The sequence below is a fragment of the Chiloscyllium plagiosum genome, unplaced genomic scaffold, assembly GCF_037043375.1.
Source record: "Chiloscyllium plagiosum isolate Xiang-an unplaced genomic scaffold, Cpla_swu_hap1 HiC_scaffold_8, whole genome shotgun sequence".
Lineage (NCBI taxonomy): Eukaryota > Metazoa > Chordata > Chondrichthyes > Orectolobiformes > Hemiscylliidae > Chiloscyllium > Chiloscyllium plagiosum.
In genome coordinates, this window is record NW_028270146.1 from 9,499,908 (window position 1) to 9,526,954 (window position 27,047).

Consider the following 27,047-nt stretch of genomic DNA (forward strand, 5'->3'; position numbering starts at 1 on the left):
GGTAGACTGTGAGAATCAGGATGGTATTGACCTCAAGAAAGAGACTTTATGGAGTGCCTCCGCGATGGATTCTTAGAACAGCTGGTGCTGGAGCCGACCAGGGAGAAGGCAATTCTGGATCTGGTATTGTGCACCGAACCAGAATTGGTCAGGGACCTCAAAGTGAAGGAGCCATTGGGAGGTAATGACCATAATACAATAAGCTTCAATCTGCAATTTGAAAGGGAGAGGGTACAATCGGTAATGACAATATTTCAGTTGAATAAAGGGAACTATGGAGCTATGAGGGAGGAGCTGGCCAAAGTTCAATGGTGCAATACCTTAGCAGGGATGACAGTGGAGGAACAATGGCAGATATTTCTGGGTATAATGCAGAAGATGCAGGATCAGTTCATTCCAAAAAGGAAGAAAGATCCTAGGAAGAGCCATGGGTGGCCGTGGCTGACAAGGGAAGTTAAGAAACATATAAAGTTAAAAGAGAAAAAGTATAATATAGCAAAGATAAGTGGGAAAACGGAGGACTGGGAAGCTTTTAAACAACAACAGAGGATTACTAAGAAGGAAATACGCAGAGAAAAAATGAGGTACGAAGGTAAACTGGCCAATAATATAAAGGAGGATAGTAAAAGCTTTTTCAGGTATGGGAAAGGGAAAAAAATGCTTAAGACTAAAATTGGGCCCTTGAAGACAGAAACGGGGAATATATTACAGGGAACAAAGAAATGGCAGAAGAATTGAATTGGTACTTCAGATCTGTGTTCACTGGGGAAGACACAAGCAATCTCCCGGAGGTAACATTGGCTGAAGGACCTGAACTGAAGGGAATTTATATTTGCCAGGAATTGGTGTTGGAGAGACTATTAGGTCTGAAGGTTGATAAGTCCCCGGGGCCTGATGGTCTACATCCCAGGGTACTGAAGGAGGTGGCTCGAGAAATTATGGATGCCTAGGTGATTATTTTTCAGAGTTCGATAGATTCGGGATCAGTTCCTGCGGATTGGAGGGTGGCTAATGTTGTACCACTTTTTAAAGAAAGGTGGGAGAGAGAAAGCAGGAAATTATAGATCAGTTAGTCTGACTTCAGTGGTGGGAAAGATGCTGGAGTCTATTATAAAGGATGGAATTACGACACATCTGGATAGTAGTAACAGGATAGGTCAGAGTCAGCATGGATTTATGAAGGGGAAATCATGCTTGACTAGTCTTCTGGAATTTTTTGAGGATGTAACTCTGAAGATGAACGAGGGAGATCCAATAGATGTAGTGTACCTGGACTTTCAGAAAGCTTTTGATAAAGTCCCACATAGGAGGTTAGTGAGCAAAATTAGGGCGCATGGTATTGGGGGCAAAGTACCAGATTGGATTGAAAATTGGTTGGCTGATAGGAAACAAAGAGTAGTGATAAACAGCTCCATTTCGGAATGGCAGGCAGTGACCAGTGGGGTACCGCAGGGATCAGTGCTGGGACCGCAGCTTTTTATAATATATGTTAATGATATAGAAGATGGTATTAGTAATAACGTTATCAAATTTGCTGATGATACAAAGCTGGGTGGCAGGGTGAAATGTGAGGAGGATGTTAGGAGATTACAGGGTGACCTGGACAGGCTAGGTGAGTGGTCAGATGCATGGCAGATGCAGTTTAATGTGGATAAATGTATGGTTATCCACTTTGGTGGCAAGAACAGGAAGGCAGATTACTACCTAAATGAAATCAATTTAGGTAAAGGGGCAGTACAAAGAGATCTGAAGGTAAGCATGCAGGTACAGCAGGTAGTGAAGAAAGCTAATAGCAGGCTGGCCTTCCTAAGAAGAGGGATTGAGTATAGAAGCAAAGAGGTTCTTCGGCAGCTGTACAGGGCCCTGGTGAGACCACACCTGGAGTACTGTGTGCAGTTCTGGTCTCCAAATTTGAGGAAAGACATTCTGGCTATTGAGGGAGTGCAGCGTAGGTTCACGAGGTCAATTCCTGGAATGGCATGATTACCTTACACTGAAAGACTGGAGGGACTGGACTTGTATACCCTTGAGTTTAGAAGACTGAGAGGGGATCTGATAGAGACATATAAGATTATTAAAGGGTTGGACACTCTGGAGGCAGGAAACATGTTTCCGCTGATGGGTGAGTGCTGAACCAGAGGACACAGCTTAAAAATACAGGGTAGACCATTTAGGACAGAGATGAGGAGAAACTTCTTCACCCAGAGAGTGGTGGCTGTGTGGAATGCTCTGCCCCAGAGGGCAGTGGAGGCCCAGTCTCTGGATTCATTTAAGAAAGAGTTTGGAAAAAGATAGTGGAATCAAGGGTTATGGAGATAAGGCAGGAACAGGATACTGATTAAGGATGATCAGCCATGATCATATTGAATGGCGGTGCAGGCTCGAAGGGCAGAATGGCCTATTTCTGTACCTATTGTCTATTGTCTATTGTTTCTTGTAAGTGGACCAGGACTTAATGTGAACTGCCCTTCCATCAGGTCTCTGCTGATTAACCCTTGCATTCCTATAGCAATTTGTAACACAACTGCATGCACACTCTGGAACTTTCTCTTCCTTGTTACTGCTCTTTGAACCCAAGAAGGCTGGGAAGCCGTTATTTAGCTGATGTTACAGTCCATGCACAAACCAATTGCTCTCACAGATTGGTGCCAGTGTGTACGCTGCAGACAATGTTTCCACCAGGCACTACCTCACCCTATCAGTACACCTTCACTTCCTTTCCCCCTCACATGCTAATATCACTTCTCTTAGGGCCCTTCGGTGCAGTGGCAGTGCCCCTACCTCAGAGACAAGAGGTCTGGGTTCACATTCCACGTTCTGCAGAGGGGTCAAAACATCTCTGAACAGGTTGATTAGAAAATACCTAACCCTCTCTTGGCATACAGTCACAGACTCCTGTAGGTGTACAGCAATTTAGTCCAACTCATCCATGCTGACCAGATATTCTAAATTAATCTAGTCCCATTTGCCAGAACTTGGCCCTTATCCTTCTCAACCTTTCCTATTCATATACCCATCCAAATGCCTTTTAAATGCTTTAATTGTACCAGCCTCCACCATTCCTCTGGCAGCTAATTCCATACACACCCTGTGTGTGAAAAAGTTACACTTTAGGTCCCTTTTAAACTTTTCCAATCTCACCTGAAGCTTCAATCATCTATTTCTCCCTACCATGGGGAAAAGACCTTGTCTATTTATGCTATCTTTGCCCCTCATGATTTTATAAACGTCTATAAGGTCACCTCTCAGCCTCCGATGCTCCAGGGAAAACAGTCCCAGCCTATTCAGTTTCTCCCTGTAACCCAAATCCTCCAACCATGGAAATATTTTTGTAAATCTTTTCTGAACCCTTTCAAGTTTCACAACATCCTTTTACACCTATACCCCTTGCTGAGTTTGAGATTCGCCACCATTAGTCATTGGATCAATAATCCAGAGGTCCAGGCTGGGACATTGGTTGAAATCACACCAGGGTCACTGGTGGAATTTAAATTCCATTCATAGAATGTGGAGTTGAATACTATCGTCAATTTGGAAAGGTAAGGACTGATTAAGGATAGTCAACATGGCTTTGTGCGTGGGAAATCATGTCTCACAAACTTGATTGAGTTTTTCGAGGAAGTAACAAAGAGGATTGATGAGGGCAGAGTGGTAGATGTGATCCATATGGACTTCAGTAAGGTGTTCGACAAGGTTCCCCGTGAGAGACTGATTAGCAAGGTTAGGTCTCACAGAATACAGGGAGAACTAACCATTTTGATACAGAACTGACTCAAAGGTAGAAGACAGAGAGTGGTGGTGGAGGGTTGTTTTTCAGACTGGAGGCCTGTGACCAGTGGAGTGCCACAAGGATTGGTGCTGGGCCCTCTACTTTTCATCATTTATATAAATGATTTGGATGTGAGCATAAGAGGTACAGTTAGTAAGTTTGCAGATGACACCAAAATTGGAGGTGTAGTGGACAGCGAAGATGGTTACCTCAGATTACAACAGGATCTTGACCAGATGGGCCAATGGGCTGAGAACTGGCAGATGGAGTTTAATTCAGATAAATGCGAGGTGCTGCATTTTGGGGAAGCAAATCTTAGCAGTACTTATACACTTAATGGTAAGGTCCTAGGGAGAGTGGTGAACAAAGAGACCTTGGAGTGCAGATTCATAGCTCCTTGAAAGTGGAGTCGCAAGTAGATAGGATAGTGAAGAAGGCGTTTGGTATGCTTTCCTTTGTTGGTCAGAGTATTGAGTACTGGAGTTGGGAGGTCATGTTGTGGATGTACAGGACATTGGTTAGGCCACTGTTGGAATATTGCGTGCAATTCTGGTCTCCTTCCTATCGGAAAAATGTTGTGAAACTTGAAAGGGTTCAGAAAAGATTTACAAGGATGTTGCCAGGTTTGGAGGATTTGAGCTACAGGGAGAGGCTGCGCAGGCTGGGGCTGTTTTCCCTGGAGCGTCGGAGGCTGAGGGGTGATCTTATAGAGGTTTACAAAATTATGAGGGGCATGGATAGGGTAAATAGGCAAGGTCTTTTCCCTGGGGTTGGGGAGTCCAGAATTAGAGGGCGTAGGTTTAGGGTGAGAGGGGAAAGGTATGAAAGAGACCAAAGGAGCAACCTTTTCACGCAGAGGGTGGTACGGGTATGGAATGAGCTGCCAGAGGATGTGGTGGAGACTGGTACAAATGCAACATTTAAGAGGCATTTGGATGGGTATATGAATAGGAAGGGTTTGGAGGGATATGGGCCGGGCAGGTGGGACTAGATTGGGTTGGGATATCTGGTCGGCATGGACGGGTTGGACCGAAGGATCTGTTTCCATGCTATACATCTCCATGACTCTATGACTCTAATTGCCGGAAAATCTCACCCAGTTCACTAACATCCGTTAGGGAGAGGTATCTGCCATCCTTACCTGGTCTGGCCTCCATGTGACTCCAGACCCACAGCAATGTGGTTCACTCTCAATGCCCTCTGAAATGGCTGAGTACACAATTCAGTTCAAGGGCTAATGAGACTTGGATGCAAAAACGTGTTGGCTTTGCCAGCAATGCCCACATCCCATCATAGAATTTTTTTAAAAACTCATCGGCTGTTTTTTCCGGAATTCACAATTCCATTTTTCATTGGTGACTTCCTTATTTTTATGATCCTACTTCTGGTGTCACAAATAAGTCAGAATACCTTTTGTTAAACTGTTTCCTAATCTTAAAGAGCTCAACTGAGACACCTTTCAATTTTTTTTCAAAAAGAACCTTTTTTTTGCAATGTGGGTTACACTGGCTCGGCCCAGCATATTACCCATCCCCAGCTGAGGTGAATTTATTGTCCTCTGTACCTAGGCACAGTGAAAAGCATTGTTTTGCAAGCAATACAGGCAGATCCTAGAGTTAAGTAGCAGAGATAAGTAAATAATAGGTAAACAGCGGCAAAAACAAAAACACAGGTACAGGCGAATGTTAAGAGTTTGTGAGTCCATTCAGTATCTAACAACAGTCGGGTAGAAACTGTTACAAAACCGGCTGGTGCGTGTATTCAGGCTTCTGTACCTTCTCCCCGATGGTAGAGGTTGTAGAAAAACATTGCCAGGGTGGGATGGATCGTTGAGAATGCTGGCGGCCTTTCCTTGACAGTGGCCCTGGTAGATGGATTGTATAGATGGGAGGTTGGCCTTTGTGATTGTCTGAGCCGAGTTCACCACTCTCTGTAACCGTCTCCAATCTTGAATGGTACAGTTGCCATACCAGGTAGTGATACACCCAGACAGAATGCTCTCGATGGCGCACCTATAAAAGTTGGCAAGGGTATTCACCGTCATGCCAAATTTCCTCAGCTGCATGAGGGAGAAGAGACGTTGTTGGGCCTTTGTAACCAGTGCGTCCACATGAAGAGTCCAAGAAAGCTTGGACCTTAAAAGGTGCCCCTTGAGAAGGCGGGGGTGAGCTGCCTTCTTGAACCGCTGCAGCCCATGTGCTGTGGGTTGACCCACAATGCATCGAGGGAGGGAATTCCAGGATTCTGATCCAGCGACACTGAAGGAATGGTGATATATTTCCAAGGAGAAAGTGAGGTCTGCAGATGCTGGAGATCAGAGCTGAAAATGTGTTGCTGGAAAAGCGCAGCAGGTCAGGCAGCATCCAGGGAACAGGAGAATTGACGTTTCGGGCATAAGCCCTTCTCCTGAAGAAGGGCTTATGCCCGAAACGTCGATTCTCATGTTCCCTGGATGCTGCCTGACCTGCTGCGCTTTTCCAGCAACACATTTTCAGCTCTGATATATTTCCAAGTCAGGATGGTGAGGGGCTTGGAGGGGAACTTGCAGGGGGTGGTGTTCCCGTGTATCTGCTGCCCTTGTCCTTCCAGATGGAAGTGGTTGTGGGTTCAGAAGGTGTTATCTGAGGATTTTTGGTGAGTTTCTGCAGTGCAACTTGTAGATGGTACACACTGCTGCTACTGAGCGCCGGTGGTGGAGGGAGTGGATGTGGTGCCAATCAAGTGGATTGCTTTGCCCTGGATGTTACTTTTAATTCATTTATGGAATGAGGGCAATGCTGGCTGGGCCAGCATTTATTGCTCATCCCTAACTTGCCCAGAGGGCAGGTGAGAGTCAGCCATATTGCTGTGGGTCTGGAGTCACATGTAGAGCAGACCAGGTGACATTGGTAGCTTTCTTCCCTGAAGGACATTAATGAACCAGATGGGTTCTTCCAACAATTGACAATGGATTCGTGGTCATCATTAGATTGTTAATTCCAGATTTATAATTTAATTCAAATTCCACCATCTGCCATGGCAGGATTCAAACCTGGGTCCCCAGAACATGCCCTGGGTAACTGGACTAACAGTTAAGAGAGTGGTGCTGGAAAAGCACAGCAGGTCAGGCAGCATCCGAGGAGCAGGAGAATCGACATTTCGGGCATAAGCCTTTCATAAGGAAGGATGATGAAGGGCTTTTGCCCGAAACATCAATTCTCCCGCTCCTCGGATGCTGCCTGACCTGCTGTGCTTTTCCGGCACCACACTCTTGACTCTGATCTCCAACATCTGCAGTCCTTACTGTCTCCTCTCTGGATTAAGAGGACAGTGATAATACAACAAGGCTTTCACCTCCCCTCCAGCTTCTTGAGTGCTGTTGGGGGGTGCACCCTTCAGGCAAGTGGGGTGTATTCCATCACACTCCTGACTTGTGCCTTGTAGATGGTGAACAGGCTTTGGGAGTCAGGAGACAGTGAGGTCTGCAGATGCTGGAGATCAGAGTTGAGAGTGTGTTGCTGGAAAAACACAGTGGGTCAGGCAACATCCAAGGAGCAGGAGAATCAACATTTTGGCTGGAGCCCTTCATCAGGAATGAGGCTGGGAACCCTGGGGGTGGAGAGATAAATGGGAAGGGGGGGGGGGGGTTGGGGAGAAGGTAGCTAAGAGTGCAATAGGTGGATGGAGCTGGGAGAAAAGGTGATAGGTCGGAGAGGAGGGTGGAGTGGATAGGTGGGAAGGAAGTTGGACAGGTGGGACAGGTCATGAGGGCAGTGCTGAGCTGGAAGGTTGGAACTGGGGTGAGGTGGGGGAAGGGGAAATGAGGAAACTGGTGAAGTCCACATTGATGCCCTGGGGTTGAAGGGTCCTGAGGCGGAAGATGAGGCGTTCTTCCTCCAGGCGTCTGGTGGTGAGGAAGTGGCGATGGAGGAGGCCCAGGACCTGCATGTCCTTGGTAGAGTGAGAGGGGAAATTGAAATGTTTGGTTACGAGGTGGTGGGGAATATTGGTGCGGGTGTCCCGGAGGTGTTCTCTAAAGTGCTTTTCGAGAAGACGTCCAGTCTCCCCAAGTCAGGAGTCAGGAGGTGAGTTACTCACTGCTGGATTCTGAGCCTTTGAATGTACCTACGAGGGAAGGTGCAAAACTTGATCTACTCTTGGGAAATAAGGCAGGCCAGGTGTCAGTGGGCGAGCACTTTGGGGCCAGTGACCATAATTCTATCAGATTTAAAATAGTGATGGAAAGGATAGACCTGATCTAAAAGTTGAAGTTCTAAACTGGAGAAAGATCAATTTTGACGGTATTAGGCAAGTACTTCCAAAATCTGATTGGGGGCAGATGTTCACAGGTAAAGGGACAGCTGGAAAATGGGAAGCCTTCAGAAATAAGATAACGAGAATCCAGAGAAAGTATATTCCTGTCAGGGTGAAAGGGAAGGCTGGTAGGTATAGGGAATGCTGGATGACTAAAGAAATTGAGGGTTTGGTTAAGAAAAAGAAGGAAGCATATGTCCGGTATAGACAGGATAGATCTTGTGAACCCTTGGAAGAGTATAAAGGAAGTAGGAGTATACTTAAGAGGGAAATCAGGAGGGCAAAACGGGGACATGAGATAGCTTTGGCAAATAGAATTAAGGAGAATCAAAAGGGTCTTTACAAATACATTAAGGACAAAAGGATAACTAGGGAGAGAATAGGGCCCCTCAAAGATCAGCAAGGCGGCCTTTGTGTGGAGCTGCAAGAGATGGCGGAGATAATAAATGAGTTTTTTGCATCAGTATTTACTGTAGAAAAGGACATGGAAGGTATAGACTGTAGGGAAATAAATGGTGACATCTTGAAAAATGTCTGTAGTAGGAACTGCTGGATGTCTTGAAACGCGTAAAAGTGGATAAATTCCCAGGACCTGATCAGGTGTACCCCAGAACTCTGTGGAAAGCAGGGAAGTGATTGCTGGGCCTCTTGCTGAGATATTTGTATCACTGACAGTCACAGGGGAGGTTCCGGAAGACTGGAGGTTGGCTAACGTGGTGCCACTGTTTAAGAAGGATAGTAAGGACAAACCAGGGATCTATAGACCAATGAGCCTGATGTGGGCAAGTTGTTGGAGGGAATCCTGAGGGACAGGATGTACATGTATTTGGAAAGGCAAGGACTGATTAGGGATAGTCAACATGGCTTTGTGCGTGGGAAATCATGTCTCACAAACTTGATTGAGTTATTTTAAGAAGTAACAAGGAGGATTGGTGAGGGCAGAGCAGTAGATGTGATCTATGTGGACTTGAGTAAGGTTCCCCATGAGAGACTGGTTAACAAGGTTAGATCTCATGGAATACAGGGAGAACTAGCCATTTAGATACAGAACTGGCTCAAAGGTAGAAGACAGAGGGTGGTGGTGGAGAGTTGTTTTTCAGACTGGAGACCTGTGACCAGTGGAGTGCCACAAGGATCAGTGCTGGGCCCTCTACTTTTTGTCATTTACATAAATGATTTGGATGTGAGCATAAGAGGTACAGTTAGTAAGTCTGCAGATGACACCAAAATTGGAGGTGTAGTGGACAGCGAAGACGGTTACCTCAGATTACAACAGGATCTGGACCAGATGGGCCAATGGGCTGAGAAGTGGCAGAAGGAGTTTAATTTAGATAAATATGAGGTGCTGCATTTTGGGAAAGCAAATCTTATACACTTAATGGTAAGGGCTTAGGGAGTGTTGCTGAACAAAGAGACCTTGGAGTGCAGGTTCATAGCTCCTTGAAAGTGGAGTCGCAGGTAGATAGGATAGTGAAGAAGGCGTTTGGTATGCTTTCCTTTATTGGTCAGAGTATTGAGTACTGGAGTTGGGAGGTCATGTTGCAGCTGTACAGGACACTGGTTAGGGCACTGTTGGAATAATGTGTGCAATTCTGGTCTCCTTCCTATCGGAAAGATGTTGTGAAACTTGAAAGGGTTTAGAAAAGATGAACAAGGATGTTGCCAGGGTTGGAGGATTTGAGCTATGGGGAGAGGTTGTATAGGTTGAGGCTGTTTTTCCTGGAGTGTCAGAGGCTGAGGGGTGACCTTATAGAGGTTTACAAAATTATGAGGGGCATGGATAGGATAAATAGACAAAGTCTTTACCCTGGAATGGGAGAGTCCAGAACTGGAGGACATAGGTATAGGGTGAGAGGGGAAAGATATAAAAGAGACCCAAAGGGCAGCTTTTTCACACAGAGGGTGGTACGTGTATGGAATGAGCTGCCAGAGGAAGTGGTGGAGGCCGGTACAATTACAACATTTAAAAGGCATCTAGATGGGTATATGAATAGGAAGGGTTTGGAGGAATATGGGCCGGGTGCTGGCAGGTGGGACTAGATTGGGTTGGGATATCTGGTCGGCATGGACGGGTTGGACTGAAGGGTCTGTTTCCATGCTGTACATCTCCATGACTCTATGACTATGGCCTGCTCCATTCAATTTTTATCATCTTCTGAATCATGCTTTGATTATGGTTAAGAACAAAATCCACCTCTGCAGTGTTTCTATTGCTTTTTTAAAGATGTGATGGTCAGAATATTTATTTAAACATGCACAATTCAGAAGGACCTTGACAAGGAGATTTTTTCAAATGATGCTTCAACTAATGAGGGATTCTCAAACAAGTGGATATTGTTACAGAATAAAGACAAACATTTATAACTGAGATGTGAAGGAACATCTCTCAGAGCTAGTGGAGGTCTGGAATTCTCTTCCCACAGAGGCTAGATCAATTAAACTACTTAAAGGGGAGGTAGATAGATTTTTTAAAATACTGAGGAGTTGAGAGATTAGAGGTTCTGAGACTTGCAGTTGATCTTGTTGAGTGATGGGTTAGGCTAAAGGGGCCGAATGGTCTACTGATGCTCCTATTCCTTGTGTTCTTAATGTATATGAGTGGCAAAGGTGTGATGGGCAGACAGGACTTGGGATTTAGGTATTGGGCTGCTCATGGTTAAATGGACTGAAGCTTAGCTCGGATAGTAGGTGGGAGACTGGAATTTGGTGCTGGAAAAGGTATGGCTGAGGGTATTGCAAAAGACGACCTGAGGCCAGGCAGTCACCTTGAGACAGTTATCATTGACATTACTGTCTTGCGAATACAAATAGCTCAGCAATAAATTCATATGGACATCGGTGATAGATTTATCACTGAAATATTTATTGCTAAATGAAACATCTAAAACCTACTCCATAATTAATGTAATAAAATTCTATAGTTGCGTGCACTTTCTGTTTTTTTTTTCATTTTAAATTCCTCCATTCGCGGTTATAATAGGAATTTCAAATGTAAACTGGTCACACCCCTCCCTGAGTGGACTCACTGAAACACCACCTCTGGCAGCAGGATGTCATTATAGCAGGCCATGTTTACATGGGGCTTTCTCTGGTCTAGGGAAATAATTAGATTAGATTAGATTACATTACAGTATGGAAACAGGCCCTTCAGCCCAACAAGTCCACACCGACCCGCCGAAGCGCAACCCACCCATACCCCTACATTTACCCCTATACCTAACACTACAGGCAATTTAGCATGGCCAATTCACCTAACCTGCACATCTTTGGACTGTGGGAGGAAACCGGAGGACCCGGAGGAAACCCACGCAGACACGGGGAGAACGTGCAAACTCCACACAGTCAGTCGCCTGAAGCGGGAATTGAACCCGGGTCTCTGGCGCTGTGAGGCAGCAGTGCTAACCACTGTGCCACCGTGCCGCCCACAATGAACCAAAGCTGGAATAGAAACATAACAACATAAGAGCAGGAGTAAGTTATTTGGTCTGTTGTCATTCAACATGACCATGGATGCTGTAAATCAGAAACAAAAACAGTTTTGAGAAGATTTGTAGCTCATTTTGAGGTTCAGGTTGTAAGTTTGCTCGCTGAGCTGGAAGGTTTGTTTTCAGATGTTTAGTTATCATACGAGGTAACATCATCAGTGAGCCTCCGGTGAAGCACTAGTGGTATGGCCCGCTCTTTATTTATGTGCTTAGGTTTCCCTAGGTTGGTGACGTCATTTCCTATGGTGATGGTATTTCCTGTTCTTTTTCTTAGAGATGGTAAATCGGATCCAAATCAATGTGTTTGTTGATAGAGTTCCGGTTGGAATGCCATGCTTCTAGGAATTCTCGCGTGTGTCTTTGTTTGACTTGTCCGAGGATAGATGTGTTGTCCCAATCGAAGTGGTGTCCTTCCTCACCCGTATGTAAGGATACTAGTGAGAGAGGGTCATGTCTTTTTGTGGCTAGTTGGTGTTCCTGTCTCCTGGTGGCTAGTTTTCTGCCTGTTTGTCCAAGGTAGTGTTTGTTATCTCAGGATTGAGGAGAGAGTGAGGTCTGCAGATGCTGGAGATCAGAGCTGAAAATGTGTTGCTGGAAACGCGCAGCAGGTCAGGCAGCATCCAGGGAACAGGAAAATCGACGTTTCGGGCATAAGCCCTTCTTCAGGATTGAGGAAGGGTGACTGAACCCGAAACGTTAACTCTGATTTCTCTCCACAGATGCTGTCAGGCCTGCTGAGTTTCTTCAGCAACTTCTGTTTTTGCATCCAACTCAGTCCCCTGTTTCCCTTTCTCCCCATACTCTTTGATCCATTTACCTCTAGGATCTATACCTAACTCCTTCTTGGAAACATTCAATGTTTTGGCCTCAACTGCTCTCTGAAGCAAAGAATACCACAGGCTCCCCTCCCTGTGGATGGAGATATCTCTTCTCATCTCAGTCCTCAATGGCCCACCTTGTATCCCTTAGTTCTGGACTCCCTAGTTATTGGAAGTATACCACGTTTACATGACTAGTCCTGTTAGAATTGTATAGGTTTATATGAGACCCTGCTTTGTTCTTTTAAACTCCAGTGAATATATTCCTAGCTAATTCAGTCTCTCTTCTAATGTCTGTCCTGCCATCCCAGGAATCAGTTTGGTAAATCTTTGCTACACTCCCTCCTTCACCAGAATATCCATCCTCAGATAAGGAGACCCCAAAACTGCAGCACATTACGCCAAGTGCGATCTCACCAATGCTCTGTACAATTGCAGCAAACAGGAATGAGGTCAGGAGCTGAGATTGCTATTTTCCCAGATTTATTTCTTAACATCATGAACCTTATCCCATTTCTCTCCGCTGATAGACCATCGCAGTCATTTGTTCGTTCTGTAAACTTCTCGATGTCCTCCTGCAGTTTGTCGCAATCGTTCTCTGAACTGATTATCCTCTCAACCTGGTGTTAGCCAAACAGTTAGAGAAATCATATTTTTGATTGCAATGTCAAAGTTTTTCATGAAAATTGTGACCAGCAGTGATGCAAGCACCAATCCTCGTGGAGCTCCACTTCCCACAGAGTGCCGTTCTGAGTAATTCCCATTTACACTCTGCCTCGCATTCAGTAAGCAATCCATTCTGTCTCTTGATTCCACATTTCCCCGTCCTTCTTCATTAGTCCAGTGATCCCCAAACTCTTTTCCCACTGTGACCCCCATTTTTCAAACTTGATATGACCCCATGCACCAACAGGACAGTAACCTTCAATATGGAAAGGTTAAGAATGGGGAGAAGGTGATGGAGTGGTAATGACTCTGAACTACTAATTGGAGATATGGTTTCAAACCTCACTGTGGTCACTGATGAAATTTGAGTTAATGGGGCCCTGGTGTTAGTGTCCCTTCCTTTGGCCCTGGAGGCCTGGCTTCAAGTCCTGAACAGGTTGATTGGGAAAATATCTATCATTGTTAATGTTCACACATTAAGGATTAATGCATGGCACATTAAGTATATGAAGATGTATATGAATGAGTTTTTAATATATTTTTGTGAAAACGCTGTCTTGTGTACACATGGGTCTAGCTGTTCAGATCCAGAGTAGAAATCCACCATGCCATGCGAGTGAAGAATTCAGGGACCTACTAAAGGGGTGCCATCTCAGTCCCAGACCACTCCCCAATCCTCCAATTGCAGCATCGTCTCCCTCCCCTGCTCATTGATCCTCCATTGGGGCTTTCTACTGATCGATCTGACCCTGTCATGAATGGATTGCACTTGGTCCTCCCAGCCATTGGAGGCAGTACTGAGGGAATGCTGAGCTGTTGGTAGCTGCATCTTTTGGATAAGACACCACATACTTCCTCAGTTAGTCAAATATCTCCCTGTTAGTTGTTTGGAGACACATATGGAAGCTGTCTCCTTTTTCTTTTCACTCCTACACTAATGCTATACCCTGCAGAGGTCATGCTCATTTTTACCCATAGTCCTGTGCTGTGTGTGGGCCAGTGCAACGCCCAGTGAAAACATCACTTTGTAAACAATTTTATTTAATATTCCACCACCAGAGAAAACACCCATGTGGCCAGGGAACCAGTGTCATGCAGAGTGCAGAGCTGAAAATGTGTTGTTGGAAAAGCGCAGCAGGTCAGGCAGCATCCAGGGAACAGGAGAATCGACGTTTCGGGCATAAGCCCTGAAGAAGGGCTTATGCCCGAAACGTTGATTCTCCTGTTCCCTAGATGCTGCCTGACCTGCTGCGCTTTTCCAGCAACACATTTTCAGCTCTGATCTCCAGCATCTGCAGTCCTCACTTTCTCCTCATGCAGAGTGCAGTAGAGGCAATGCCTGTGTGGAAGAAAAAGTAAGGGGGAGGGTCGGGATCAAATCAAAATAGAGTTGGAGGGGGAAATAAAGCACTCTACTTTCCCACACTCCCCCTGCAATGCCCACCTGTTCCTAAAGGTATTAGAAGCTGTCTGCTCAATGGCCCCTCCTGTCACTGACACAGTCACATATCCATTATCTCGTTGTTGCTTGTGGGAGCTTGCTGTGTACGATTGTTGAGAAAAACCCCAACCATTGTCCTTCATGATCATAGGATCCCTACAGTGTGGGAGCAGGCCATTCAGCCCATACTGACCTGCCAAAGAGCATCCCGCCCTGATCTATCCCATCCCTGTAATTCTGCATTTCCCATTGCTAATCCACCTAATTTTACACACCACCAGACATTAATGGAAGTTTAACGTGGCCAATCCACCCGAACCTACACGTCTTTAAACTGTGGGAGGAAATGGGACCACTCGGAGGAAACTCACACACACATACGTTGAGACAGTCACCCGAGGCTGGAATCGAACCCGGGTCCATGGTGCTGTGAGGCAGCAGTGCTAACCACTGAGCCACCGTATGGATGGAAATGTACAATCCTTACCTGGTCTAGCCTACATGTGACTCTCGACCCACAGTAAAATCCAATTCAGGATGGGCAGTAAGTACTGGTCCAGACAGCAATGCCAACATGCCATGAACAAATACATTTTGAAGAAGTACTTGATTGGCTGTAAAGTGTTTCAGGGTGTCCCAAGCCCTGAGAAGTGCTATCGAAGTGAAGTCTCCTCTTTTCCTTGGTGCACAAGTGAAGTCTGTGAGGAGGGTCAGGCGGCCCTCCAGATATGGTCAGCAATACCACCGTGTCATGCTGATTATTAAATTTGTTTAAGTGCTTTTTACCCGGGGTTGGTGCAGGTCAAAATAATGATCTGTTTTGTAAATGCAATCATTTCCATTTGTTGTATTTCACTGCCATTGTCAGGCAATTAACCTGGCCCTGAAACTTGATTTTCCTTCTCCCTCTCTCTCCCCCTCTCTCTCTCTCTCTCTATCTGTCTGTCTGTCTGTCTGTCTCTGTCTCTCTCTCTCTCTCTCTCTCTCTCCCCCCCCCTTCTCACTCTCTCACTCTCTCTCTGTCTGTCTGTCTGTCTCTCTCTCTCTGATGAAGTTAGGTTACTTTTTCCTCTGGTTTCTATCTTGTTGCTGTGGTAACCAGTCACTGATGAGGCGCGCTATATTAGATTTGTACAGAGCCTTTAGCAATCTCACCGACGGTTCACTGGGTCGCAAAATCTCTAAACTGAACAAAGTGTCTGACTCACCAAGACCGTGATTACGTCACCAAGAGGCAACTTGGTAATGCCGTGGAAACAGATCTCTCTAGCCTCAGTCATGGCTTGCCATCATTATCAATAAAGACAATCAGTAGAGGCAATGGTCTAGTCCAATTATCACTGGACTATTAATCCAGGTCAATCCAGCTAATGTTCCGGAGATCTGGGTTCAAATCCTATCATGACCAAAAAGGTCTAGCAGCCATTATCAGGAAAACCCATCTGGGTCACTAATGTCCTTCAGGGAAGGAAATCTGCCATCCTTACCTGGTTTGGCCTACATGTGACTCCAGACCCATAGCAATGTGATTGACCCTGGGCAATTAGGGACGGGCATTAAACGTTGGCCTAGCCAGAGAACTCCCACAAATGAGTACAAAACAAGTTACGCTGTTGCAGTTTTATTAGCTAAACGGGAGAAGAGGTCAGAAGGATGACTGGGATCAATCCCTCCAGAGAGAGGGTTTCTACCACACTCAGTGCCCCGCAACACACTTTGCAAAGAGATTATAATACAGAGAAACGAAGCACTAGATTATGCACAGCAAGATCCCGGGGGAACATTGAGATAAACGATTGAACGGTCTGTTGATGGAGGTGTTCACGTTGGATTTGGAAACCAGGGAAGGCTTTGCATCTAAAGAGCACTGTGGCAAGTATCACTGCAACCCAGGGGCTGCAGTTTCATGTCCTCACTGAATAAGGCCTGTCTGGGAGAGTCACACACCCTCACCACTTGGCTCAGATTCTCCTACTGTTTACTATACAGAGTGAGAAGTTTGCTCATCAGGTCCCACTGTTACTGGACATCCAAGCCTTATTATAAGGTCCTAAGGAGGCCATTTGTCCCAACATGCCTGTGTCAGCTCTCCCAGATATCCCTTCAGCAATTTATTTAGTGATTTTTAAAAGTAAAATGTTTTCATTCACGGGATGAAATGCTTGGGGTCAGCATTTTTAACCCAACCCTGAAGACCTTTCAGAAGGTGGGGGTGAGCTGCCTTCTTGAACCGCTGCAGTCACCTGTTTTTGTGGTTTGACCCATGGTGCCCTTAGAGAGGGAATTCCAGGATTTTGTCCCAGTGACACTGAAGAAATGGCATTGTATGTCCATGTCAGGATGGTGAGGGTCACAGAGGGGAACTTGCAGGGGGTGGTGTTCCCACGTACCTGCTGCCCTTGTCCTTCGAGATGGAAGTGGTCATGGGTTTGGAAGGTGCTGCCTGAGGATCTCTGGTGAATGTCTGCAGTGCATCTTGTAGATGGTACACACTGCTGCTACTGAGCATCGGTGGGGGAGGGAGTGGGTGTTTGTGGATGTGGTGCCAATCAAATGGCTGCTTTGTTCTGGATGGTGTCAAGCTTCTTGAGTATTGTTGGAGCTGCCCCCATCCAGGGCAAGTGGGGAGTATTCAGTTGTAAAATCAGGAGGTAAGTGACTTGATTCGGGATTCCCAGCCTCTGACCTGCTGTTGTAGCCACTGTATTTCTATGGCTAGTCTAATTCAGTTTCTTAACGAAGGTAATGCCCTCAATGTTAAGGATTCAGCAATGGGAATATCAAGGGTGAGGACACTACCCTGAAGACCTCCTTTCTTGATATTGAGGTGATATATCTCCAGTCCCCGCAACCACATTCCTATATGCCAGGTATGACTCCAACCAATGGGGAGTTTGCCCCCTGATACCCAGTGATTCCAGTTTTGCCAGGGCTCCTTGATGCCACACCCAGTCAAATGCGGCCTTGATGTCAAGGGCTGTCCCTCTCCCCTCCCCTCTGGAATTCAGCTCTTTTGTCCTTGTTGGAACCAAGGCTGTAATGAGGTCAGGAGCTGGTTGGTGGATCCCAAACTGAGTGTTGGTAAAGAGGCCATTTTTTCGCGAGTACTGTTTAACAACACCTCCTCTGCCACTTTGCTGCTGATCTAGTATAGACTGATGGGGTGGCAATTGGCCAGGTTACTGTGGGGGGCAGGAAATTCCTGTGCCATTTTCCATACTGCAAGGTGGATGTCAGTGTTGTAGCTCTGCGGCAAGTTCTAGAGCACCGGTCTTCAGTTCTAATGTGACGGAAGAGTTAATGATTAGTGGATCAAACCTTCTGTTGTTTGGATCTGGCACATGATGGAGATACATCACCAGTGTGTCTGTTTGTCAGTCAGAGCTCATTCCTAATGGGACTCCTGGAGGAATGCCACGTTGTATTAGCTGAGCTGATTGGGAAGGGTCACCTCTGTCAGGCCAGACAAGAGTCAATGGCTCTCATATCTCATATTCATCATTGTGGCTGTACACAGTAATGAAGAGATGATTTTTGATCCAAATTAAATATCTGCAAGGTTAATTATAACACTGTGTCATTAGATATTGGCTCTGCCTGCTCAAGGACACATGTAGGCAGGATGAAAGGACAATTCTGCTTCCTGATGCCATGTCTCTCCTTCATCACATTTCGCTCACAAAGTCTTAGATTCAGATGTACAGGATGGAAACATACGCTTTGGTCCAAATCGTCCATGCTGACCAGATATCCTAAATTAATCTCGTCCCATTTGCCAGCACTTGGCCCATATCCCTCCAAATCCTTCCTATTCACATACCCATCCAGATGCCTTTTAAATGCTGTAAATAAGGGAAAGCATACCAAACGCCTTCTTCACTATCCTGTCTACCTGTGACTCCACTTTCAAGGAGGATGAACCTGCACTCCAAGGTCTCTTTGTTCAGCAACACTCCCCAGGACCTTCCCATTAAGTGTATAAGTCCTGCTAAGATTTGCCTTTCCCAAAACGCAGCACCTCACATTTATGTCTCCTTTCATGGCAAGAGATATCTTATCCTATCCACAGTGAGCAATCAATGATAAAGATCTGGTGTGTAATGACTGAAGTGTGAACAACACATTTCAAGGAGTTGAACCAGGTGATATCAGGTGTCATTGGGAAGGTGTTGTGCTTAACTTACCAGATGGGAGGAGTCCCACTACACACAGGACCCTTCCAGTTTCACATTTTGTGTGACCCCTCCCCACACACACTCCCCCCCACCCACACACACTCTCCCCCCACCCACCCACACACACTCCCCTACCCACACACACACTCCCCTACCCACACACACCCACCCACACACACCCACCCACACACAAACCCACCCACACATACTCCCCCACCCACACACACTGCCACCCATTCACACCCACCCACACACACCCCAACCGACACACTCCCCCCACCCACAACCTAGCCCCCCATCCCTTCAAACACATTTATTTGTGTGATATTTCAGTGATAACACTGTGGTTAACAAACATCAGCTGTCACACGAATTCCCCACCCTGTCTAACACACAATGGTTGTAAGCACAGTTCGAGTGTTTGTTTTCCTCAACAGTTTGGAATGTGTCATTCACAATATTTCATTGCTCACGTTCAGCATGTTCCACATCGCTTGGTATGTTGCTGATGGGAGCCCTGGTTCTTGCTGTGGTGAGTTGTGATCATTGGAGGGTTCCACCTGAGAGGTGCCATCTTTGTTTGGATGACTGAATGTGAGAACAGATTTCCAATCACTCCAGTCCGGCAGCGTGATGGGTGACAGTTAGAGAAGTTTAACAGTTTGCACCTGCCACCTGGAGCTCATTAGACGCGGTGTAATGACACCTGATCGACATCTGAAACAAAACTGGAGTCTGCTCTCAACCGAATGTGCGATGACTGAGTTAGAAATGTTTAAGAATGAGGTGTACCTGGATCAGTATGAAAAGGCCATAATTATGGGGTTCTCTGTCTGTCTGACTCTCTCTCTCTCTTTCTCACACTCACACACACACACACACACAATCTCAAGCAGCAGTGGACATTGCTACTGTGATAGCATGATGGGCTGAAGGGCTTCTTTTCAAGCTGTGAAATCCCTAAACATTATAATTAAAGACCATGGAGCACCCAACGGTCAAAGGAATGGGACAGGAAGCAATAACAAAGAATAGAGATGCACTCATTCTCCAAGTTTCCATGAGGTGGGGTGGGGGGAGAGCATAGTGTTTCAGTCACTGATACGGTCAGTCTTGCTTAGAGAATTACTGATCTCCCTCTATCACAGCAGAGTGGGGAGTGTGTGAGCGTGGGTGTATGTCGGTGTGGGGTGTGTTTGGGTGTGGGGTGTGTTTGGGTGGATGTGTGGGTGGGTGTGGGTGTGGGTGTGGGCTGTGTGTTGGTGGGTGTGTGGGTGGGGGAGTGTATGGGTGTGGCGTGTGGGTGGGGGTGTGGGTGTGGGCTGTGTGTTGGTGTGTGTGGATTTAATGTGTGTGGGTAAGGGGTGTGTGTGTGGGTTTGGGTGTGTGTGAGTATGGGGTGTGTGTGGTTATGCAGTGGGTGTGGGGTGTGTGTTGGTGGGGGTATGTGTGGGTGTGAGGGGTGTTTGTGGGTGTGGGGGGTGTTTGTGGGTGTGGGGTGGGTTTGGGGGGTGTTTGTGGGTGTGGGGTGGGTGTGGGGGGTGTTTGTGGGTGTGGGGTGGGTGTGGGGGGTGTTTGTGGGTGTGGGGTGGGTGTGGGGGTTGTGTGTGTGTGGGGGTTGTGTGTGGGTGTGGGGTGTGTGTGGGGGTTGTTTGTGGGTGTGGGGTGGGTGTGGGGGGTGTTTGTGGGTGTGGGGGGTGTTTGTGGGTGTGGGGTGTGTGTAGGGGTTGTGTGTGGGTGTGGGGTGTGTGTGGGGGTTGTGTGTGGGTGTAGGGTGTGTGTGGGGGGTTGTGTATGGGTATGGGGTATGTGTGGGGGAGTGTGTGGGTGTGGGGTGTGTTTGGGTGTGGGGTGTAGGTGGGTGGGGGTGGGGGTTATGACTGTGTGTTGTGTGTGTGGGTGTGGGGTATGTGTGGGTGTGGAGTGTGTCTGAGTGGATGGTGTGGGGCTGTGTGTGGGCGTGGGGATGTGTGTGGATGGGTGTCTGTGGGTATGGGGTGTGGGTGTGGATATGGGGTGTGGGTGTGGGGTGTGTGGGTGTGGGTGTGGGGTGTAGGTGGGTGTGGGCTGTGAGTTGGTGGATGTGTGTTGGTGTGGGGTGTGTTTGGGGGTGTATGTGTGGGTGTGGCATGTAGGTGGGTGTGTGTGTGTGGGTGTGGGATGTGGGTATGAGGTGTGTGTGTGAGTATGGGGTGTGTGTGTGGGTATGGGGAATGTGTAGGTGTGGTGATGTGTGTGGGTGGAGGTGTTTGTGGGTGTGGGGTGTGTGTGGGTGTGGGGTGTGTGTGTGGGTGGGTGTGTATGTGGATATGGGGTGTGTGTGTATGTGGGGTGTGTGGGCGTGGGGGGCGCGTGTGGGTGTGTGTGTGGGTGTGTGTGTGGGTGTGGGGAGTGTGTGTGAGTGGAGGTGAGTGTAGGTATGGTGAGTGTGTGGGGGTGGGGGTGTATGTGGGTGGGTTGGGTGTGGGTGGGGGGGTGTGTGGGTGGGGTGTGGGTGGGGTGTGGGTGGGTGTTGGGTGGGGTGTGTGGGGGTGTGTGGGTGGGGTGTGTGTGGGTGGGGTGGGGTGTGTGGGGGTGTGTGGGTGGGGTGTGGGTGGGTGGGGGTATGTGTGGATGGGGTGTGGGTGTGTATGTTGTGTGTGGGTGTGTGTGGGTGTGGGTGTGTGTCGGTGGGGGTGTATGTGGGTGGGTTGTGTGTGTGGTGTGTATGGGTGGGGTGTGTGTGGGTGTGGGTGGGGTGTGGGTGGGGTGTGGGTGGGGTGTGGGTGGGTGGGGTGTGTGTGGGTGGGTGTGTGGGTGGGGTGTGGGTGTGTGGGGTGGGGTGTGGGTGGGGTGTGAGTGGGTGTGGGTGGGGTGTGTGTGGGTGTGGGGTGTGTGTGGGTGGGGTTTGTGTGGGTGGGGTGTGTGGGGTTGTGTGGGTGTGGGTGTGTGTGTGTGGGGGGTGTGGGCGTGGGCGTGTATGTGGTGTGTTGGGGTGTGTGTGGGTGGGGGTGTGTGTGGGTGGGGTGTGGGTGGGGTGGGGTGTGGGTGGGGTGGGGTGTGGGTGGGATGTGGGTGGGGTGTGGGTGGGGTGTGTGTGGGTGTGTGTGGGTGGGGGTGGGTGTGGGTGGATGTGGGTAGGGGTGTGGGTGGGGGTGGATGTGGATGTGTGTAGGTGGGGTGTGGGTGTGTGTGGGGTGTGGGTGTATGTGGATGAGGGTGTGTGTGGGTGGGGTGTGTGTGGGTGTGTGTGGGGTGTGGGTGTATGTGGATGAGGGTGTGGGTGGGGTGGGGGTGGGGTGTGGGTGGGGGTGGGGTGTGTGTGGGTGGGGTGTGTGTGGAGTGTGGGTGTATGTGGATGAGGGTGTGTGTGAGTGGGGTGTGGGTGTATGTGGATGAGGGTGTGTGTGGGTGGGGTGTGGGTGTGGTGTGGGTGGGGTGTGGGTGTATGTGGATGAGGGTGGGTGTGGGTGGGGTGTGGGTGTGGTGTGGGTGGGGAAGGGGTGTGGGTGTATGTGGATGAGGGTGGGTGGGGAAGGGGTGTGGGTGTATGTGGATGAGGGTGGGTGTGGGTGGGGTGTGGGTGTATGTGGATGAGGGTGTGTGTGGGTGGGGTGTGGATGTGTGTAGGTGGGGTGTGGATGTGTGTGTGTGGGGTGTGGGTCGGGTGTGGGTGGGGGTGGGTGTGGGTGGGGTTTGTGTGGGTGGGGTGTGTGGGGTTGTGTGGGTGTGGGTGTGTGTGTGGGGGGTGTGGGCGTGGGTGTGTATGTGGTGTGTTGGTGGGGTGTGTGTGGGTGGGGGTGTATGTGGGTGGGTTGTGTGTGGATGGGGGTGGGGTGTTTGTGGGTGGGGGTGTAAGTGTGTGTGGGTGGGGTGTGGGTGTGTGTGTGGGTGGGGTGTGGGTGTGTGTGTGGGTGGGGTGTGGGGGTGTGTGTGGGTGGGGTGTGGGGGTGTGTGTGGGTGGGGTGTGTGTGGGGTGTGGGTGTATGTGGATGAGGGTGTGTGTGTGTGGGGTGTGGGTGTATGTGGATGAGGGTGTGTGTGGGTGGGGTGTGGGTGTATGTGGATGAGGGTGTGTGTGGGTGGGGTGTGGGTGTATGTGGATGAGGGTGTGTGTGGGTGGGGTGTGGGTGTTTGTGGATGAGGGTGTGTGTGGGTGGGGTGTGGGTGTATGTGGATGAGGGTGCGTGTGGGTGGGGTGTGGGTGGGGGTGGGGTGTGGGTGTTTGTGGATGAGGGTGTGTGTGGGTGGGGTGTGGGTGGGGGTGGGGTGTGGGTGTATGTGGATGAGGGTGTGTGTGGGTGGGGTGTGGATGAGTGTGGGGTGTGGGTGTATGTGGATGAGGGTGTGTGTGGGTGGGGTGTGGGTGGGGTGTGCGTGGGGGTGTGTGTGGATGGGGTGTGTGTGTGGATGGGGTGTGTGTGTGGGTGGGGTGTGTGTGGGTGGGGTGTGTGTGGGTGGGATGTGTGTGGGTGAGGTTTGTGTGGGTGGGGTGTGGGTGGGGTGTGGGTGTGTGTGGGTGGGGGTGGGTGTGGGTGGATGTGGGTAGGGGTGTGGGTGGGGGTGGATGTGGATGTGTGTAGGTGGGGTGTGGGTGTGTGTGGGGTGTGGGTGTATGTGGATGAGGGTGTGTGTGGGTGGGGTGTGTGTGGGTGTGTGTGGGGTGTGGGTGTATGTGGATGAGGGTGTGGGTGGGGTGTGGGTGGGGTGTGGGTGGGGGTGGGGTGTGTGTGGGGTGTGGGTGTATGTGGATGAGGGTGTGTGTGAGTGGGGTGTGGGTGTATGTGGATGAGGGTGGGTGTGGGTGGGGTGTGGGTGTATGTGGATGAGGGTGGGTGTGGGTGGGGTGTGGGTGTGGTGTGGGTGGGGAAGGGGTGTGGGTGTATGTGGATGAGGGTGGGTGGGGAAGGGGTGTGGGTGTATGTGGATGAGGGTGGGTGTGGGTGTGGTGTGGGTGGGGAAGGGGTGTGGGTGTATGTGGATGAGGGTGTGTGTGGGTGGGGTGTGGATGTGTGTAGGTGGGGTGTGGATCGGGTGTAGGTGGGGGTGGGTGTGGGTGGGGTTTGTGTGGGTGGGGTGTGTGGGGTTGTGTGGGTGTGGGTGTGTGTGTGTGTGAGGTGTGGTCGTGGGTGTGTATGTGGTGTGTTGGTGGGGTGTGTGTGGGTGGGGGTGTATGTGGGTGGGTTGTGTGTGGATGGGGGTGGGGTGTTTGTGGGTGGGGGTGTAAGTGTGTGTGGGTGGGGTGTGGGTGTGTGTGTGGGTGGGGTGTGGGTGTGTGTGTGGGTGGGGTGTGGGGGTGTGTGTGGGTGGGGTGTCTGTGGGGGTGTGTGTGGGTGGGGTGTCTGTGGGGGTGTGTGTGGGTGGGGTGTGTGTGGGGGTGTGTGGGGTGTGGGTGTATGTGGATGAGTGTGGGGTGTGGGTGTATGTGGATGAGGGTGTGTGTGGGTGGGGTGTAGGTGGGGGTGTGTGTGGGTGGGGTGTGTGTGGGTGTGTGTGGGTGGGGTGTGTGTGGGTGGGGTGTGTGTGGGTGTGTGGGTGGGGTGTGTGTGGGTGGGGTGTGTGTGGGTGTGTGTGGGGTGTGGGTGTATGTGGATGAGGGTGTATGTGGATGAGGGTGTGTGTGGGTGGGGTGTGGGTGGGGGTGGGGTGTGGGTGTATGTGGATGAGGGTGTGTGTGGGTGGGGTGTGTGTGGGGTGTGGGTGTATGTGGATGAGGGTGTGTGTGTGTGGGGTGTGGGTGTATGTGGATGAGGGTGTGTGTGGGTGGGGTGTGGGTGTATGTGGATGAGGGTGTGTGTGGGTGGGGTGTGGGTGTATGTGGATGAGGGTGTGTGTGGGTGGGGTGTGGGTGTATGTGGATGAGGGTGTGTGTGGGTGGGGTGTGGGTGGGGGTGGGGTGTGGGTGTATGTGGATGAGGGTGTGTGGGGGTGGGGTGTGGGTGTATGTGGGTGGGGTGTGGATGAGTGTGGGGTGTGGGTGTATGTGGATGAGGGTGTGTGTGGGTGGGGTGTGGGTGGGGTGTGGGTGGGGGTGTGTGTGGGTGGGGTGTGTGTGGTGTGTGTGGGTAGGGTGTGTGTGGGTGGGGTGTGTGTGGGTGGGATGTGTGTGGATGGGATGTGTGTGGGTGAGGTTTGTGTGGGTGGGGTGTGGGTGGGGTGTGTGTGGGTGTGTGTGGGTGGGGGTGGGTGTGGGTGGATGTGGGTAGGGGTGTGGGTGGGGGTGGATGTGGATGTGTGTAGGTGGGGTGTGGGTGTGTGTGGGGTGTGGGTGTATGTGGATGAGGGTGTGTGTGGGTGGGGTGTGTGTGGGTGTGTGTGGGGTGTGGGTGTATGTGGATGAGGGTGTGGGTGGGGTGTGGGTGGGGTGTGGGTGGGGGTGGGGTGTGTGTGGGTGGGGTGTGTGTGGGGTGTGGGTGTATGTGGATGAGGGTGTGTGTGAGTGGGGTGTGGGTGTATGTGGATGAGGGTGGGTGTGGGTGGGGTGTGGGTGTATGTGGATGAGGGTGGGTGTGGGTGGGGTGTGGGTGTGGTGTGGGTAGGGAAGGGGTGTGGGTGTATGTGGATGAGGGTGGGTGGGGAAGGGGTGTGGGTGTATGTGGATGAGGGTGGGTGTGGGTGGGGTGTGGGTGTGGTGTGGGTGGGGAAGGGGTGTGGGTGTATGTGGATGAGGGTGTGTGTGGGTGGGGTGTGGATGTGTGTAGGTGGGGTGTGGATGTGTGTGGGTGGGGTGTGGGTCGGGTGTGGGTGGGGGTGGGTGTGGGTGGGGTTTGTGTGGGTGGGGTGTGTGGGGTTGTGTGGGTGTGGGTGTGTGTGTGTGGGGTGTGGGCGTGGGTGTGTATGTGGTGTGTTGGTGGGGTGTGTGTGGGTGGGGGTGTATGTGGGTGGGTTGTGTGTGGATGGGGGTGGGGTGTTTGTGGGTGGGGGTGTAAGTGTGTGTGGGTGGGGTGTGGGTGTGTGTGTGGGTGGGGTGTGGGGGTGTGTGTGGGTGGGGTGTGTGTGGGTGTGTGTGGGGTGTGGGTGTATGTGGATGAGTGTGGGGTGTGGGTGTATGTGGATGAGGGTGTGTGTGGGTGGGGTGTGGGTGTATGTGGATGAGGGTGTGTGTGGGTGGGGTGTGAGTGGGGTGTGGGTGGGGGTGGGTGGGGGTGTGTGTGGGTGGGGTGTGTGTGTGTGGGGTGTGTGTGTGGGGTGTGTGTGTGTGGGTGTGTGTGGGTGGGGTGTGTGTGGGTGGGGTGTGTGTGGGGTGTGGGTGTATGTGGATGAGGGTGTGTGTGTGGGGTGTGGGTGTTTGTGGATGAGGGTGTGTGTGGGTGGGGTGTGGGTGGGGGTGGGGTGTGGGTGGGGTGTGGGTGGGGGTGGGGTGTGGGTGTATGTGGATGAGGGTGTGTGTGGGTGGGGTGTGGGTGGGGGTGGGGTGTGGGTGTATGTGGATGAGGGTGTGTGTGGGTGGGGTGTGTGTGGGGTGTGGGTGTATGTGGATGAGGGTGTGTGTGGGTGTGTGTGGGTGTATGTGGATGAGGGTGTGTGTGGGTGGGGTGTGGGTGTATGTGGATGAGGGTGTGTGTGGGTGGGGTGTGGGTGTATGTGGATGAGGGTGTATGTGGATGAGGGTGTGTGTGGGTGGGGTGTGGGTGGGGTGTGGGTGGGGGTGGGGTGTGGGTGTATGTGGATGAGGGTGTGTGTGGGTGGGGTGTGGGTGGGGGTGGGGTGTGGGTGTATGTGGATGAGGGTGTGTGTGGGTGGGGTGTGTGTGGGGTGTGGGTGTATGTGGGTGAGGGTGTGTGTGGGTGTGTGTGGGTGTATGTGGATGAGGGTGTGTGTGGGTGGGGTGTGGGTGTATGTGGATGAGGGTGTGTGTGGGTGGGGTGTGGGTGGGGGTGGGGTGTGGGTGTATGTGGATGAGGGTGTGTGTGGGTGGGGTGTGTGTGGGGTGTGGGTGTGTGTGGGGTGTGGGTGTATGTGGATGAGGGTGTGTGTGTGTGGGGTGTGGGTGTATGTGGATGAGGGTGTGTGTGGGTGGGGTGTGGGTGTGTGTGGGGTGTGGGTGTATGTGGATGAGGGTGTGTGTGGGTGTGTGTGGGCGGGGTGTGTGTGGGTGGGGTGTGTGTGGGGTGTGGGTGTATGTGGATGAGGGTGTGTGTGTGGGGTGTGGGTGTTTGTGGATGAGGGTGGGTGTGGGTGGGGTGTGGGTGGGGGTGTGTGTGGGTGTATGTGGATGAGGGTGTGTGTGTGTGGGTGTATGTGGATGAGGGTGTGTGTGGGTGGGGTGTGGGTGGGGGTGGGGTGTGGGTGTATGTGGATGAGGGTGTGTGTGGGTGGGGTGTGGGTGGGGGTGGGGTGTGGGTGTATGTGGATGAGGGTGTGTGTGGGTGGGGTGTGGGTGGGGGTGTGGTGTGGGTGTATGTGGATGAGGGTGTGTGT

The 27,047-nt window shown here is 50.3% G+C and overlaps 1 protein-coding gene across 1 annotated transcript in view; it reads left to right on the forward strand.

Moving 5' to 3' along the window:
• Positions 1–27,047, forward strand: part of c17h14orf132 (chromosome 17 C14orf132 homolog) — a 103,498-nt gene that overhangs the window by 27,076 nt on the left and 49,375 nt on the right. The window lies entirely within an intron of this gene.